The 15,206-nt window shown below is 41.2% G+C and overlaps 1 long non-coding RNA gene across 1 annotated transcript; it reads left to right on the top strand.

Annotated features, from left to right (window-relative positions):
* The first annotated feature begins 3,393 nt into the window (after positions 1-3,393).
* LOC123348876 lies at positions 3,394-13,231 on the top strand. Its single transcript, XR_006573271.1, has 3 exons — positions 3,394-3,525; positions 3,693-3,839; positions 11,851-13,231. It is a non-coding gene; the product is annotated as an uncharacterized LOC123348876 (long non-coding RNA).
* Positions 13,232-15,206: the final 1,975 nt, after the last annotated feature.

The following is a 15,206-nucleotide window of genomic DNA, read 5'->3' as shown; positions in this document are numbered from 1 at the left end:
TGCATTTCAGTGGAGTTTATGTTTGGGTGCATGTGTAACACACATTACATGAGGGGTATGTGTGTGCATAGGGATGTGTCCCCCTGTTCCCTCAGAAGCGAACCAGGACATACTGATCTATCTTAGGTACTTCTGTGGCCCTTCTTACAGTTTCACAGGCTGACGCATTTAACCTCACAATACCCCTCTGAGGTTGGGTAGGGCCATTATCCCTATTTTACAGGTGGAAACATGAAGCACTGAGAGTCTAAGTGAGTTACCCAAGGTCACACAGGGAGTCTATGGCAAAGAACCTTCTTCCTCCTCCAGTTGCAGCTTTAGTCGAGATTGTCCCATGCTGCAGACCCCAGATCTGCCTTTCCAACTGCCCCGGGGTTAGGAGGGCCCAGATCAGTAGTTTTGGGTTCAGCCACTTCTCTAATTTTTAGTCATGCTTTTTAGTTAGGGGAGATATTTGAAAGTTGTTATCTGGCATTTTCTTCTACAAGATGAAACGTGCATCAGGAAATAGAGAAATATGATTGTAGGAATTGCCAGACTGGCTCAGACCACTGGTCCATTTAGTCCAATATCCTGTCACCAACAGTGGCCAGTACCATCTGATCCAGATCAAGAAACTCTGCCTTAGGCAGTTCTGATCTAAACTGCTCCCCAGGAAAGTTTCTGCCTAACCCCAACTAGTTTTTCATATGTGTTACTGGTTGTAAGCTTTGATCCATAGAAAATGACTGTTATTTCTAATAAGTGACCCCCAGTCTAGCAGATTTCAAAAGCCAACAAATCTGCAGTCGAATTGTCTAAGAACATAAGAATGGCCACACTGGGTCAGACCAAAGGTCTATCTAGCCCAGTATCCTGTCTTCCAACAGTGGCCAATGCCAGGTGCCCTAGAGGGAGTGAACCTAACAGGTAATGCTCAAGTGATCATTGATCATGCAATGCCATCCTATGCAAAACGAGGTGTCTATCCTATTCTATTGCTATCCCAGCTCATGCTGATCAGAGGTAAGACTTGTTTTGAACTTAGGTGCCTTTGAAAATGTTACCCCATTTCTGGGCTTTTGATAGCTATCTTGGATCTGTGACCTGCTTTAGAGTAAAGAATAAACCATTTTATTATTTTATTATTTTATTTAACCTTTTTAAATGCATTTCCAAAAGCAAAGAACATAAAAAAGATGAAGCGATTACAACTGCCCCTCTCTGCTTTCCCTGTGGCATAATGAAGTGACTGTAGGTCCCTGTTACCTTGTGCCCGCATGACTCAGCCAGGAAACTTCCATCAGCCATTTCCAGTCCACAAGCCCCTCTGACCAGCTACCTCCAGCCAACATGTATCACTTCCTTGTGAAGTGAAGGGGAATCTATTTTGTTTGTAATAAAGCTGATTATCATAGATAAATGTATCTAATTAGTCTCATTTGCTGACACACAAGCCTTTAATTGCAAGTTGAATAATTAGACATATCTGCATATGCAAATGCATAGGGTTACACTATGTCAGTCTTTAACATGATTTCTCCAGAGACAAATAACTCTATATTTCAAGAGAGAATATGCTATATTAATTTACATAGACAAATAACTTTATTTAACATGAGTCACTCTCATGTTTGGTTACATAAAGCAATACGCAAAGAAATCGAAGAGATTTTGTGTAGAATGAAACAGCTGGAAGATACTAATTTATGAGGGGGAAATCCTTGCAAACCTTAATGTTTTTCTGTGCAGTCAATGAGTGATGACAGCAGTTAGCGTTTCCCATAATAAAAATCTCATTGCTGGGATGAGACAAAATTGTCACGCTTACTGTTGGATGGGTCACATCTACCTTACCAGGGATAATAGCGTGAGGCTTGTAATGCATAACCATCCTCTTTGCACAGAAGCACTGCGGTAGGAAGGTACTGTACCTTTTAGATCTCTACTACAGAGCATGTCCTATAACACAAATCATTTTTTCTCCCTTCTTTCTTACTGGCATTTCTGCATTCTCTCCCCACCTCGGTAGATTCTATGACGTTATGCTTAAACTGTTTGGCCTGTTATTTGCTAACCAGATGGCCACTGCAGCACTAGCAATGGTCTGCAATTTTGGACCAGGTGCATGCTGGGATATGTGTCCCTCCTCCATCTGGATGCGAAGTGCATACTAATCAGGCAGCAAGATGTTTTTTTTTCTTATTTCTACTAATCCCAACTCCAGGCTAGGGAGTCAGGGGAAAGACTTTTAAAGCAGGCAAGCAGGTTTTCTTGTCACGGTTTCGAACTGTGTTAGTCAGACTAGTGCATCAAGGATTTTTCATGGGTAAAATCCGAGTTCAGCCATCCAGCATTCAGCAAAGCAGCATGATGGAAAAATACAAATAAATCACCTTGAATCAAATGAGATTTTGGTGGTGGCAGGCAGTTTCCCTGCGACAAGACATTTTTATGGAGGTGCCTAACATGGGAATGAAAATCTGCTCAAAAGCCAAATTTCTGTCCAAAGAAACAATGCTTTAAAAAAAAAATCCAAACACCACCATCCGCCTTTGCAGCTACTTGCCTTTTTACACTCGCTATTGGCTCCAATTATCTGTCCCACCGATGCAGGATTGTTTCCCCCTTTTTGCTTTGTTGTACCGTACCAGTCATCTCCAAAAGGCACTTAATTATTTTTGAAGTGAGTCCTGATAGTGGAGCACATGGGTTTACGCTGCTACAGATGCTTAATAGTAGAAATATTGCTCTGAAAGAAGGCTGAAGCAAGCTAATTAGGAAGCCTAAGCCTAGGTGGAATTGATGGGGTTGCTAATTATGTCCCTGGTAAGCCTAGGTTGTAGCAATATAAATAGTGTTATTAATGTTCACACTGTCACTCCGGCCACGTGACAGCCCTGCTCTCAGAAGCTGTTATCTCTTGGGTGGAGGAGGGGGTTGGCTGGGCCCCAGCTAATGCATCCCTGCTCCCTGGGTACCTGTCTGTTCGCTTCATCCCAAGCTTGAGGGCATTTACAATCAGACTGGACAAAAGCACTGGCAAAGCTACTGTCGCGAACCAACCGGCCCAGGTAGCAGGGGAGTGGTCTCTAACAGGTCTTTCCCATCTCTAACTTCTGTGAGTCTCTGAATTACTTTGGAGCCTTTGCTGGGATTTATTTGATGGTGATGATTGGGGAAGGGTTTTTTTTTGGGAATTTGCATGCCTAACCCTGCAGCTGCCATTCCCACTCCCTTCCTTGCACCCTGCCCACCCCATTCTCCTGCAAGGCAATGAGACATTCAGCTGCACCTCTGCAGTCACATCCTTCCCAAAAGCCTTTGCAGCAGCCCCCTTTTCTGTTTCCATGGCAACTGGAATTGTGATGCTGAGTGGAGCTGACACTGTCCCAATGCAACCTCCGCCCCCCCCCCGCCCTTCCGCCCGCCTTTGTCATGCCTGCAGTTCTCTAAAGGGGACAGCAGAGGGCAGCACCACCTTAGGGCTGCCGAGGGAGAGGCAGCAAGGCGCATCACCCAAATTAGAAACCTTTACCTTGAAATGTAAGGTCTGATCTATTAATGGACTAACATGGATTTATGCGTAGCCTGTATGCAGGGAAGCCGTAGAAGGGGCAGGAGCAATTCCCTCACTCTGGAAAGCAAGATCTGGGCCCCCTGACACTTTTTGTGGTGGTTGTAATTTTTATTTTGGATTTTTTCCTCCATAGCCCACTTAAAAGCGGGGATGCCTTGGTATTTCACCTCCTGACCACACCGCGCAGGAAAGGACAAGTCGATTTCTCACCGTGCCAGGATCTGCTCCCGTTACTGCTGAAAAAACAATCGCAACAACAGACAATGACAGTTAAAGCCCTGTGAGTTGGGGCTAATTTACAATGGCCTTGCTGCCGTCAACTGTATTATGCATTTAACAATCAGGAAAAAGGTTTAGATAGTGAGAAGCAGTGCTTGGTTGGTGTATGAGGCCAAGGCTTCCAGTATCTGCAGTAGAAAGTCTGAGGTGCTTGTTCACAATTTACAGTAAATTCCTGGAACATTTACTGATTGATTCAGGGGGACCAGCTGCTGCCGTCTGTCACAGGGCATTTCTTAAACTTCCCTATTACAAATCAAATCCTGATTTTATACCTTTAATTTAAACATTACAGTTTTGAATTCAATAACAGGAGTGGGGAGTACGTTGTGGTTTTTGTTAGGGCTTGCTTGAAAAAAAATCTTTTAAACAATCCCCCGTGTGCTAAAGGAAATAGTCAAATCCAATATCAGATCAATTTTAACCATGCAATGAGGGTGATTTTCTTTTGGTGAGGATCACAGATGAATGGGATGTTGGGCCCACACTGGATTTTATTAGTTAAATATGAACTTTTTCTAGGAAAACAAACAACCGCCCCCCAGCCCAACTACTTTCTACTTATTGAATTTTAATGCCACCCTTAACGCTAAACAAAATAATGCTTCTTTGACCTGACTATTAAGGGCTTCACGACAGAAGAAAGATGGAGAAAATGACTGCCATAAGGCACCAAAATGTCTCCTCTAATTCCACACAGCTTGTAGTTTATAAGCACACTGTGAAATAGTCTCACTGAGGTTCCAGTTGTTGTTGCAAAGTTTTAAGATTGTGACCGTTCTAAATATTTCCAGAGTACTAGCAGGCTGGCACTGCATGGGTTAAGTAGGTAGGAGGGTGGAACCTGCATTTTAAAAAGTCATCAAGCTTCTATGAAATCTCAGTGGAGTGGGATTTGGTGAATGGCACCTCTGAAGGGAAATCTGCCCTACATAGAGTCAAGGGTTGTTGTGTAACAGCTTTGAGAGGCAGCAGCAGCAGCGGCAGCACTGTGGTATGACATGGGAGAGGCTCCTCCTCTCTCTGCCTTGCTTTCTGGAGGATGGAGCTACCCCTTCGTGACAAAGTCCTGGAGAATTCAAATCACTAACCGCAGTGGGAACAAATCCCACGTTCACAGAGAGTCTATCCAGGGCCGTGCAGGAAATGTGCCACACACCCAGATCCTGGGCCTTCATCCCCTCTGAGATTTCTACTGGAGAGGCATAGCCAGAAAGCCCTATTTATAGCTCAGAATGGATGTTAATCCTGCCAGATACATTGAAATCCTAACCAGTGAAATCATCTATTTGTTCTCTTGCTCCTATAGAGGTAAGGGCCAGACTCTGTACCCACTGAAGCCAAAAGCAAAACTCCCTTCAAGGATTTGATACTTATTGAAATCTCCCATGTTGGACCCTTCCGTCCCTTGCATTTCCTAGCTGTTTAAATATTCTGGGAAGTGCTGACATGGCATAACGCGAGGCTCTCTGGCAGCAAGCATGATACTGTAATTCACAAAGGAATCATACTTCATTGAGATGTATAATACCTATAGATTATTTCTCTCTTCCCTGCTCAGTGTTTGCTAATTTCACCTCAGCCTTCGCTCCTCTTCTTTAAGTGGGTGACAGTGACTGATCGATGGTCCCGCCAGCAGGGCTGCGTATTGCTTCTGACACGTATGCATAGCTACGGGTAATGCTCAGTGTGCGACTTTGCACAGAACCACCAAATCTGAAGCCACAGCAACAGCAAACCACAGCCACAGCAAACCCGTTCCTATCAAAGTTGCATCAATTTCCCTGAATGAGTAGCTAAAGATGAGACTTTTCCCACTGAATTATTAAACATTATTATTGTAGCAGCATCTAGAAGCCTGAGCCAGGTCACAGTCCATTGTGCTAGGCAAACAGGTACAAATATATGATCAAAGAATTTATAAGCTAAAATAAATTCCACTTTAGCACTTGCACACCAGTAACTGTGCATTTGAGCTGTGTACACACATACACACGGGTGCACACATCATATCACATAATCAGCTGAACTGATTCCATTTTGAATTAGTCTGGCTGTTGCATGCCCATATGTCTACTTTGACATCCCCCGCCATAGGATTCTTATTATTTTCCCTACTCAAGAAATTGCTGTTCATTGCTTGGGTTGTATAAGCTATAGAAACCATCTTCTATTTATACCTTTTATTCACACGACTGGGAAGACTTTAGGGAAGCTGCATTCACAAGCAGCACCTTTAGCTGAAACCCACTAAAGCAACATGGCCTACACTGAAAATCTCCATGTACATTCCACAGATTAAATAAGAAAGGCACATTTCCATATGCCTTTCTTTAGGGAATCAGCCCCCCCCCCCACATTCTCCGGACATCGTTCAAATCCACCAGGCCTCCCCTTGTGGATCTGAGAGGCTTGCCTGCCTGCCCTGTACACAGAAACATAGATCGATAGACAGACAAGTATTTTCCCAGCATGGCAAGGCCACAGTTTCTGGTTAAAAACGGGCATGTTGTCTAACCTAGGCAAAGAGAAGGCTCAACCCACACGCTCAGTGAAGCAAGGCGCTTTTTGTTTATCTGTGTTTTGTTTCTTTTAAATGAAGAGTTGATTTCAATGGTCGGTTCCTTTCCTTTCATAAAAGGCGCAGCATTTTAATGTAGGTCATCCTCATTTGTTCTATAGTGTCTTTGCATCAAGACAACCAGTGCTTTCACAATACAAACAAGTCCAAGGAATAGACTAAACAAATTAGCTATAATGTAATTAAAACAGATGACTGATTAGCATTCCGTTTCCCAGCCTGCTTTAAAATAGCTATCTTGGTGTTTATCTTTTCCTGATTTTTGGCCTCTGTGAATTGCTTAGAAAGATAAAAGGATCTCCTAGCATGTGTAATGCTACCAGTTTGTCCTCTGCCATTGAAAACCCTCTTCTTTTACACAAGGTCAAATGCAGTTCTCAGTCCCACCAGGGTTAATCTGGATAAACCCATTGGTTTTACTTTAGATTAACCCTGGTGTAACTGACAGTCTATAGAACTACTATGGTATCGCATAGTATTGTATCAGATATCATGGGCTCCTTGCGAGGAAGCTACATGTTAGGAGTTGAAAGACACCCAAAATAGCAAAATGAACCTTCCTCACTCCTGGCTCCCTACTGATTTTACAGCTGAAGACTTGAAAACAGAATGTGGGCCAGAGATTTTTTTTTTCTATTTCCTCTTTTTCAGTGGCAACGCTCTCTCTCCCCATATGAATTAAAACCTTTCCTAATGGATGTAAGGAAAACGATTCCCACAGACTATAATATTATATAGCCTGGTATTTACCTCCTGTAAATACGGAATCGTAATGCCAAGCCACCAGAAAAGTTGTCCTTAACAAAAATCAAATCCACGCCTCCTTTTCTCACTCCGTGGCTGCTTTTGGGTTCTCATTGTGAAATTCATCAAGGTTCTATTCTATTCTATTCTATTCCATTGGTTCTTCTACTATTCTTATGACCATATTATCTGAGCGCGTTCCAGTTGAGCATTAAGTAACACAGCTTACATTTGTCATGTGAGGTTTGTTCTTTCTCTCATTGTGTATGGAGTGTTTCCTTTTGGTAGGGTTTTGCTGTGGGGGATTTTTTAAACCATTCAGACTCTATCCTTGCTGCCTTGGCCAAGATGAAAAATCCATGTAAGGAAAAATCCTATAGGAAACATTTCCCCACCTGCTGAACATTTCCTGGCGGACTTCTCATTGTTTAATATTTCCCCCTGCCCTTCTCTGTGGGGGGATTTGCCTCCACAGGCCCAAACTGAGACTTGGTATTTGCCAACCTAGAGCCAGAGAGATTGTCACAGGCAATCAGTAATAGCTTGGAATCTGACTGATACATGGGAAAAATATCACCCTGTGTGGGCATGTTCTCTGCAGGGAGAAGCAAGTGGAAAATATAGAAGACATCTTCACCACAATCTCAATGCAAAGCAGCCAATATGCTCTGCGCACATTGGTGTGTGTGTGTGTATAATAATAATAATAATAATAAAGGCTCCATTGACTTGAGCTGGATGCTGGAATATATGGAATGTGAAGTCTAGTGCACAGTTCACTCTGATCTTGGATAACTCTTTTGACCTGAGCAAGGACTGCAGGATCTGGCCTGCTATCCAGTCCAATACATGTCCCCCTCCCCCGCTTTATGTTCTTCACAGGGCTGGTGAGAAAGTTTACGCCACTTCCCTTCTTGTTTACATCTTTATCTGATCTGCCTGAGTCAGCGCGTCAGTGGCGCTGGTATTCTTTAACTTGCATGGGAGTGTAACATCCTTTATGTGATCCAGACTAAAACGCTCTCCTGTCACTGCCTAACGCCCTCTCTGGCTCCCTCATCAATATTTCAACTTAATAGTCAATTCCTGCCCCCATTCCTTTTTGCAGGCTGGGTCATAAAGAAGGCTGATTTAAAAAAAAAAAAAGAAAGCTAACCCAAAGACGTGTCATTGTACTAAGTGCTTTCAAATTTTCCAGGATGTCACTGTGTCACAATTTCAGTTCATTAGGCGGTGCAGGGAAGATTCTGTGACATCAAAGCCCTCCTTTTCCCTATAGAAATGGGAACGGCTCTTTTGATCTCAGCCCCCAATAACCCCCCTGGATTAATATTTACTTGCACAACTGAAACCTGCAGGGGACTCTGCCCTTGATTCCTCCATATGTTCTGGGGCTGTTTTAGTTGCTTTCCTGACTTTTGGAAGAGGGTGGTATTTTTTGGTTTTGTTTCCCTGTTCATTTTGCCCTCTGCAACTCTAACCCAGCAGGAGAAAAAGACCCAACCCACCCTGAGTCAACCAGTCACTTTGAAGCTTGCCACAATCAAATGTTTTTATTTTTGGGGACCCAGCCAGCTGTTTGTTTGAATCCCTGGCTTATACTGAGTCAAGGAGATAATCTCTCAGGCCCCATGTGCTTAATCTGTTAGCTGCTAATGTTGCATGAGATATCAAAATGGTCCCTTCTCCCATGGGTTGCCAGGGTATTTATAGCTTAAAACAGAGGTTTACAATATAAACTCAATTTTCAGAGTTGCACAGGGTGTGTTTGTAAAATAACAAAAATTCTCATTGACTTTAATGGGGATGTTGTGATTGTAATTCAATGCAGCAATGTGACAATGTAGTTTGTGTACTAGGAAGATGTCTCCTGATAGGAAGCAACACAGAAACAACTTGGTTTCTAGTTAGATCTTGTTTAGGATCCCTATTGCCTAATACCAAAGCTCAGAGGCTCTCATGCTATTTATACCTAAGCCTCTGAGCTCTGGCATTAGGCAAAAGGAAGCCTAAACACGCTCTAACTGGAAACTGAGTTGTTACTAGAGTTGTGTTACTTTAGAAACCAGTTGTTATATCTGAGCAAGGTAATTGCCTTGCAAATATACTGTATACTCCCCGAGACAAGTACAGATACAGAGTACACAACTGCACGTGCAGGCCAAACTTAGCACGGGGGTGGAGCACTGATCTTTCATATGAAGAGAGGCGTGGATCAGGGTCCAGATCTTGAAGCCAATTAGAGCCAGTTGATTTGGCTCAGTGAGTGCTAGATACATGACAAAATGGACAAAAAATGAATTCAGTTCAGAAACGTGTCATTTCTTAAGCAATTCTGTAAGAATAATTTCCCCAAAGATGTTTCAAGGGGTTAAGCATTAAAAGGGGGAAAAGAATGCTAGAAAATGACTGCAAAGCCTATCCCGGCCCATCCTTCATTCAAGCACAGCATATTTAGGATGTGTCCTGGTGTGGATGCTAAATACAAACATGGGGTTGGCAGGTCAGTTTCTTCTGTGTTGTTATTGTCTTTAAGTAAATAGACAGCCTCGTGCTGAAGGTCTATTCTATTTCATTCTACGTAGGTTCTTATACCACGGTCCTCACTGCAGTATCTGGAAGGTATTTACAGCTGCCCGTCCTAAAACCATAGACACTTGTCCAAAGAGGGAAAACGAGTGGTGTTTTAAAATGGATTGTTTAGCATGTTTTTAAACACCACTTGCCACCAAGCATAAAGAAAATCAGTGATGTTCAAAATATAGGAGCTCATTGTGGTCAGCTCCACTCCTCAGGAGGGATTCACCTGACATTGCTGTGTTCTGAGCCATTTTTCTACACCCAGCTCGAAAACTTCATGGCATACAGACTGTTACTAATAATGACACATTATCAGTTCCTCTTTTTTCTCTGCATTTTCCCCCTGCTGTTTCGGGGGTTAAGCAGCCTTGATTTTCTGTGGTTGACAACACCACCTCATATACTATTTATCTTGTCAAAACTCTCTCCCTCTGCCCTCAGCTCCCATTTTGTTCTCATTAATAGCGATTATGAAAAACGGGGCTAAATACTTACTTTCAGATGATTTATCCAAATGTTGAACTGCATAATTGGGGAAGCTAAGACATTATCTCTTCAGATTCTGTCAAGACTCAATTTCTGCATTTGATTTAATTTTTAAACTCATGACCCATAACAGTACATATACTTATTCCCGTGATGGTGGTGTGGCTGAACAATATATCTATCAGTCTGAAAGGGGAAGGTGCATATAATTTATCAGAATTTAAACAGTCAGCCTTTTTTAAAGAACACTTCCTTTCCATGCAGTAATTAACATCAAGCATCAACAGAAAGGAAATTCAATTGGAAAGAAAGCCCTCACAGATGTAAAGAAGATAGTAAATAGCTGGCATCAAACTCTGATTTTACTTTTACTGGCAGAAATGACACATGAACAAACGTGTTGTGTTGTTAGAACATAGAAATCGAATGTATCATTTTAGCAGCGGATCCAAGTCCGTTGAAGTCAATGGAAAGGTTACCATTGACTTCAGTGGGCTCTGGATCATTTGTAATGCAGTTTTATATTTGCAATGGTGTAGGAGCTGAGGACCCTGACAAAAAAGTTATAACCGTCTGCTTGCTTAGCATCTACTTGCCTGCATTCTCCTCTGCTTTCCATTTACATTATTAATTGCTTTCCTATAAAATGTATGAGTGCAGAGTTAGAGAAAAAAGGGCTGTCTTTTTTGAGCTTATGTGTGTATAAACACACTCACTCACACACATACACAGAGTGTGTATATCACTGGGCATCTGACTTTTTGTGTATCCCTGTTCATCTTTCTAACCCGGCAGTTCACTCTTGCTTTCCTCAAATGACTTTTGCCTTGCTCTGCCTCTGGTCTCCAGCTGAATGAAGTTGCTTGTCCTCAGTGAACTGTCTTGATCAGACATATTTTCAACATACAGCTAAAATCAAGATCAAGAGTCCCATTGACTTCAACAGCAGTTTTGCCTGAGTGAAGATTGTTAGCACTAATCAGTGAGTTAAATACTGAAGCTTTATTTTTTTTTTAAACAAACTATGCCACGGAATCCTTGTCACCAGCAATACCACACCGCTCTCCAAATCAATGCTGACACAGTGTTGAAATTGTTAATAAAACAAATAATCAAGCTGCTAATATCTGCAAGCACCATTTTGGAAAAAGATAATAGACCAACCATCAGGGAGTACAGTTAATGTATAAAACAATTACTGTAGTCAAATGCTTAAATAAGAGCCATAGTGGTAGCAAATGTGTTACTGTACAGGAAAGTAGTTTAGTACACGTGATATTTCATTTGCAATTTGTAGCAGCACTGAAATCAAACAGAAGAAATTCTAAGATGCAACTTGCTCTATCAATCTACTAGTTTCCCCTAGCAGCCTTTTTCCTTAAGCTGAAATATGCCATGTACATACACACAACACGGTTTTTACTTGTTATCCCTGGTTGCAGAAAGTAATATAGTTATTTAAAGCACACTCAATTACTGCTAGCTTGTTCCTGTCTGTAGTTGTCTTTCTTTTAAATACACATGCAGCAATCAGAAGAGATTTCTTTTATGTAGGCATTTTAAACAAGCCTCTCATTGCCATTTGTGATGAGGATCTAACTGTTAATCTTTTATCTTGCAGTCAGCACATGACTTTGCGATGATTCGTCCCTGCTTGCGAGATTCCTGCAGTAAACGATAAGACTATATTTTTAACACATCATGCATTTAAGATGGCGGCAATAATTCAGAATCCAGTTTCTTGAGCATTTGGTGGATTTGACCAGCTTTAATTGCTACAAAGCTCTTCCTTTTATTCTATCACCCAATTCTTAACTTGCACTCTGCTTTGCAGAAATGGTTAGAATGTTTTATTTTCTGTTTAATCCAAGTTCCTCTGTTACTTGTGAGGAGAGACAACATAACAAGAACCAAAAACGTGGCAAAAGGAACAATGGTGAAAAGAAAACAGTGGGTTTGGATCCACAGTTAAACTAGTTGCAACCAAGAACTGTGATTGTCATTGAGAAAGTTATATGGGCCCGTTTCCCTCTAAGAAAGGGTTTTGCCAAAGTTTGTCTTGGTTTAGCTATGGGGTGGAGCCATAAGCACATCTTTTTCTATTTTTAATTTTGAATGGTCAATTTTTCATTGAAATTTCAACATTTGAAAAATTGGGTCCAGCTCTTCTATGCATAATAACTGTCCATTATGGGCTGGGTTTTTATTTTCCATACACTTGTGTAAATCAGAAGTCAGTGAAGTTACACCAAATTGGGCATAAAAGAGAGGCGACATGGTGGCACTGGCGCAGTAGCAATGTCTATTGTTACGGTTGCCTAACATTTTCCGATATAAACCCTTTGTTTTCCATTGCTTATAACCTTGACAAATGTTTGCCTGAAGTCTGAGCAAAACTGGTGCAGTCATTTCTCAAAACAAGGCTAATGAAAAATAGGCAGCTTTGCTGATGTTAAAAAAGAAGTTCTGGCTTAGTTTTGAATAGCTTTGAACTCTCTCTCTCTATATATTTGCACTCTGTATAGGGATAGAGAGTAGCATACAGTGTTGTTGTCTATGGGTGTCGGATTAAGCTCTTTCTGCAGTATTCCCTTTTAGTACCTATAGGCAATACCTTTAATGCCACAAATACTGAGGTTAACCGCAAATTCTTATTTCGTTATCTAAGCCAAGTGGCAAGTTTCTAGGCACCACGGCTGAATATCCACATAGAAAAGCGGCAAGGGGTGAGGGAAGAGAGAGAGAGTTTACAGTTGTAGTGAGATACTCTTATTCACAATGGCCTGCAAGATCAAGAGATCCAGTGATTTGCCTGGGAGAACACAAACAGCCACTGGCGAAACCTTGATTTAAACCAGAAGGGCCCAATCCATTCTCAGTGTAACATCACTGCCTCCAGTTGAATTACATCAGGGACGCACTTGGCGCAAGATGTTTAGTTCAATGGCCATAGTTTTACGTTGGGTCCATTAGGGCTGCTAACGTTAGTGTTTTATTATATCCCTTGTCCTTTTTTTGTTTAATACTTAGACATTAACGTGTCAGCATCAATTAAATTAGTTATCATCTGTGCATATGTAAAAGAGGCTTAACTATTAGAAGGAAAAAGGAATTGCTCAGGGCTTGACCTGTTTATGATGTTTGTCAATAAAACCTTAATTCACAAAACAGTTGTCACATTGATTTTTGGTGCTTTTTTTATGACATGGTGTCTAAGCCTCAAGTGTCACTGGCCTGTTTTAAATGAGCAGATATAGCTCATTTATTACCATTAATAATAAGATAACTGACTTGAAGAAAATGATGCCTACAATGGACTGATTTTAAACTAGACAATGAAAAAATATCATTTTATTTCTATTTAAACAGTATTTGCTGGGTGCCCAATTTCAGAGAAGGAGCAATTCACAAATGTAATTAAGAGACTTAACATACATATCTTTATTTTACTTAACATGCTTTTTATTTATTTTCATTGCCATCATGCAGCAGCTTATTTGTTTGCATCAGTTCTCTGCTGTGCCATTTTAACATAAATTAAACCTCCCCTCCTCCCCCCCATTGGTAGTTAGAGAAATGCCCGAGTTCCCTTTAGAGGGGGAGGTCAATAGGTCATAACTTGTGATTTTGAACCTAAGCCAGACCTAATTTAGGGATAATTTTCTGTTTCTTTAGTTGAACTGTTTCCATGAGATCGTCAGAGAATATAAAACCGATCCACTGCGCACAGCAACTTGGAAAAGAAAATATTGTCAGCTCTGCTATCTAGGCCCCCATGAATGAGATATGTGGAAATTGCTAAACAATATCACCGTATATTTAATCTAAAGCCGCCTACAATATTAGATTTTAGGTAACTAAAACAAGCAAGGAAAATAATGTTGAGGAAATTAATGATTTTTCTTATTAGAAACCAGCTTTCATTCACAATGTACAATATATTTCCTCCTCAAATTCTGTTTATCAAACTAATATTGACAAAATACCGATTTGCTTCTCCAGATCTCAAACAACTTCAGCAATATTTGCCTTGGACAAAAGGTTAAGGTTTTACATTACAATATGTAAACAGGTGGATTTTTTATTCTCTTGATCTCTAGCAGGTCACAGCTTATATTTAATGGCATCTCCTTTGTAGAGCACATGAAGGCTTGGTTGAAATAATCAGCCACTATGTTTCTGATTTGTGTTTAAGTTGCTTTAAGGAAATATTTGGTCTTTTCCCCTCTAACAATGAGTTGTTATGTATATAAGGGGCCTGATTCAAAGCCTATTCAAGTCATTTTGAAGTCTCCCATTGATTTCAATGGGTTGTGGATCAGGCCTGTAATAATCACCAATAAATACCCTGTAAATCACGGAAGAAAATGGAGAGCAATACTAGAATGTAGCTTGAGCTTTCTGCTTATACAACAGTGCTTTCGCTGGAGAGCGTACGGAAGGAAACAGTTTGAAGTAGGCCAAAAACGGGGACGTGGCATGCTGCATGCATCAGTTCATTTTTAACTTAACTGCCTCACCAGCTCCTGGGAGCGATACCCTTGTGCTTCACATCACCAAAACCATCTGCTATAGTTGTGCCTAGAATTGCCGAGTCCTCTAGAGGCAGCAGGGGGAAAAAAGGCAAAGTGAAATTCTTCCATGGAAATAATGATATTAATAACAACAAAATCTTTAACCCATTCAAACCTGGAAAAAGTTTTTGCAATACAAGTCCACTTTGCCTGCACGGCTTCTGACAGATTGGACCCCTCGCTCCCCTGCCCCGCCCGCCCGCCCCTTGAGAAAGCACTGAAGCGAGTTGGTGTGCTGATGTTATCCAGGATTTTAGAGCAAGTAAACTCAAATCAAAAATGCCACTAAAGAAGTTAAATTCAGTGTCAGAATCTAGTTATGCGTCACAGCAAGAAATGATCATAGTTGTTTTTAGCAGTAGCATTATGGACTATGGATGTGTCAGCACTGATAGTTCCATCA

The sequence above is a fragment of the Mauremys mutica genome, chromosome 13, assembly GCF_020497125.1.
Source record: "Mauremys mutica isolate MM-2020 ecotype Southern chromosome 13, ASM2049712v1, whole genome shotgun sequence".
NCBI classification, from domain to species: Eukaryota; Metazoa; Chordata; order Testudines; family Geoemydidae; genus Mauremys; species Mauremys mutica.
Note: the sequence above shows the minus strand (reverse complement) of the source record. Positions and strands in the feature narration are given on the sequence as shown.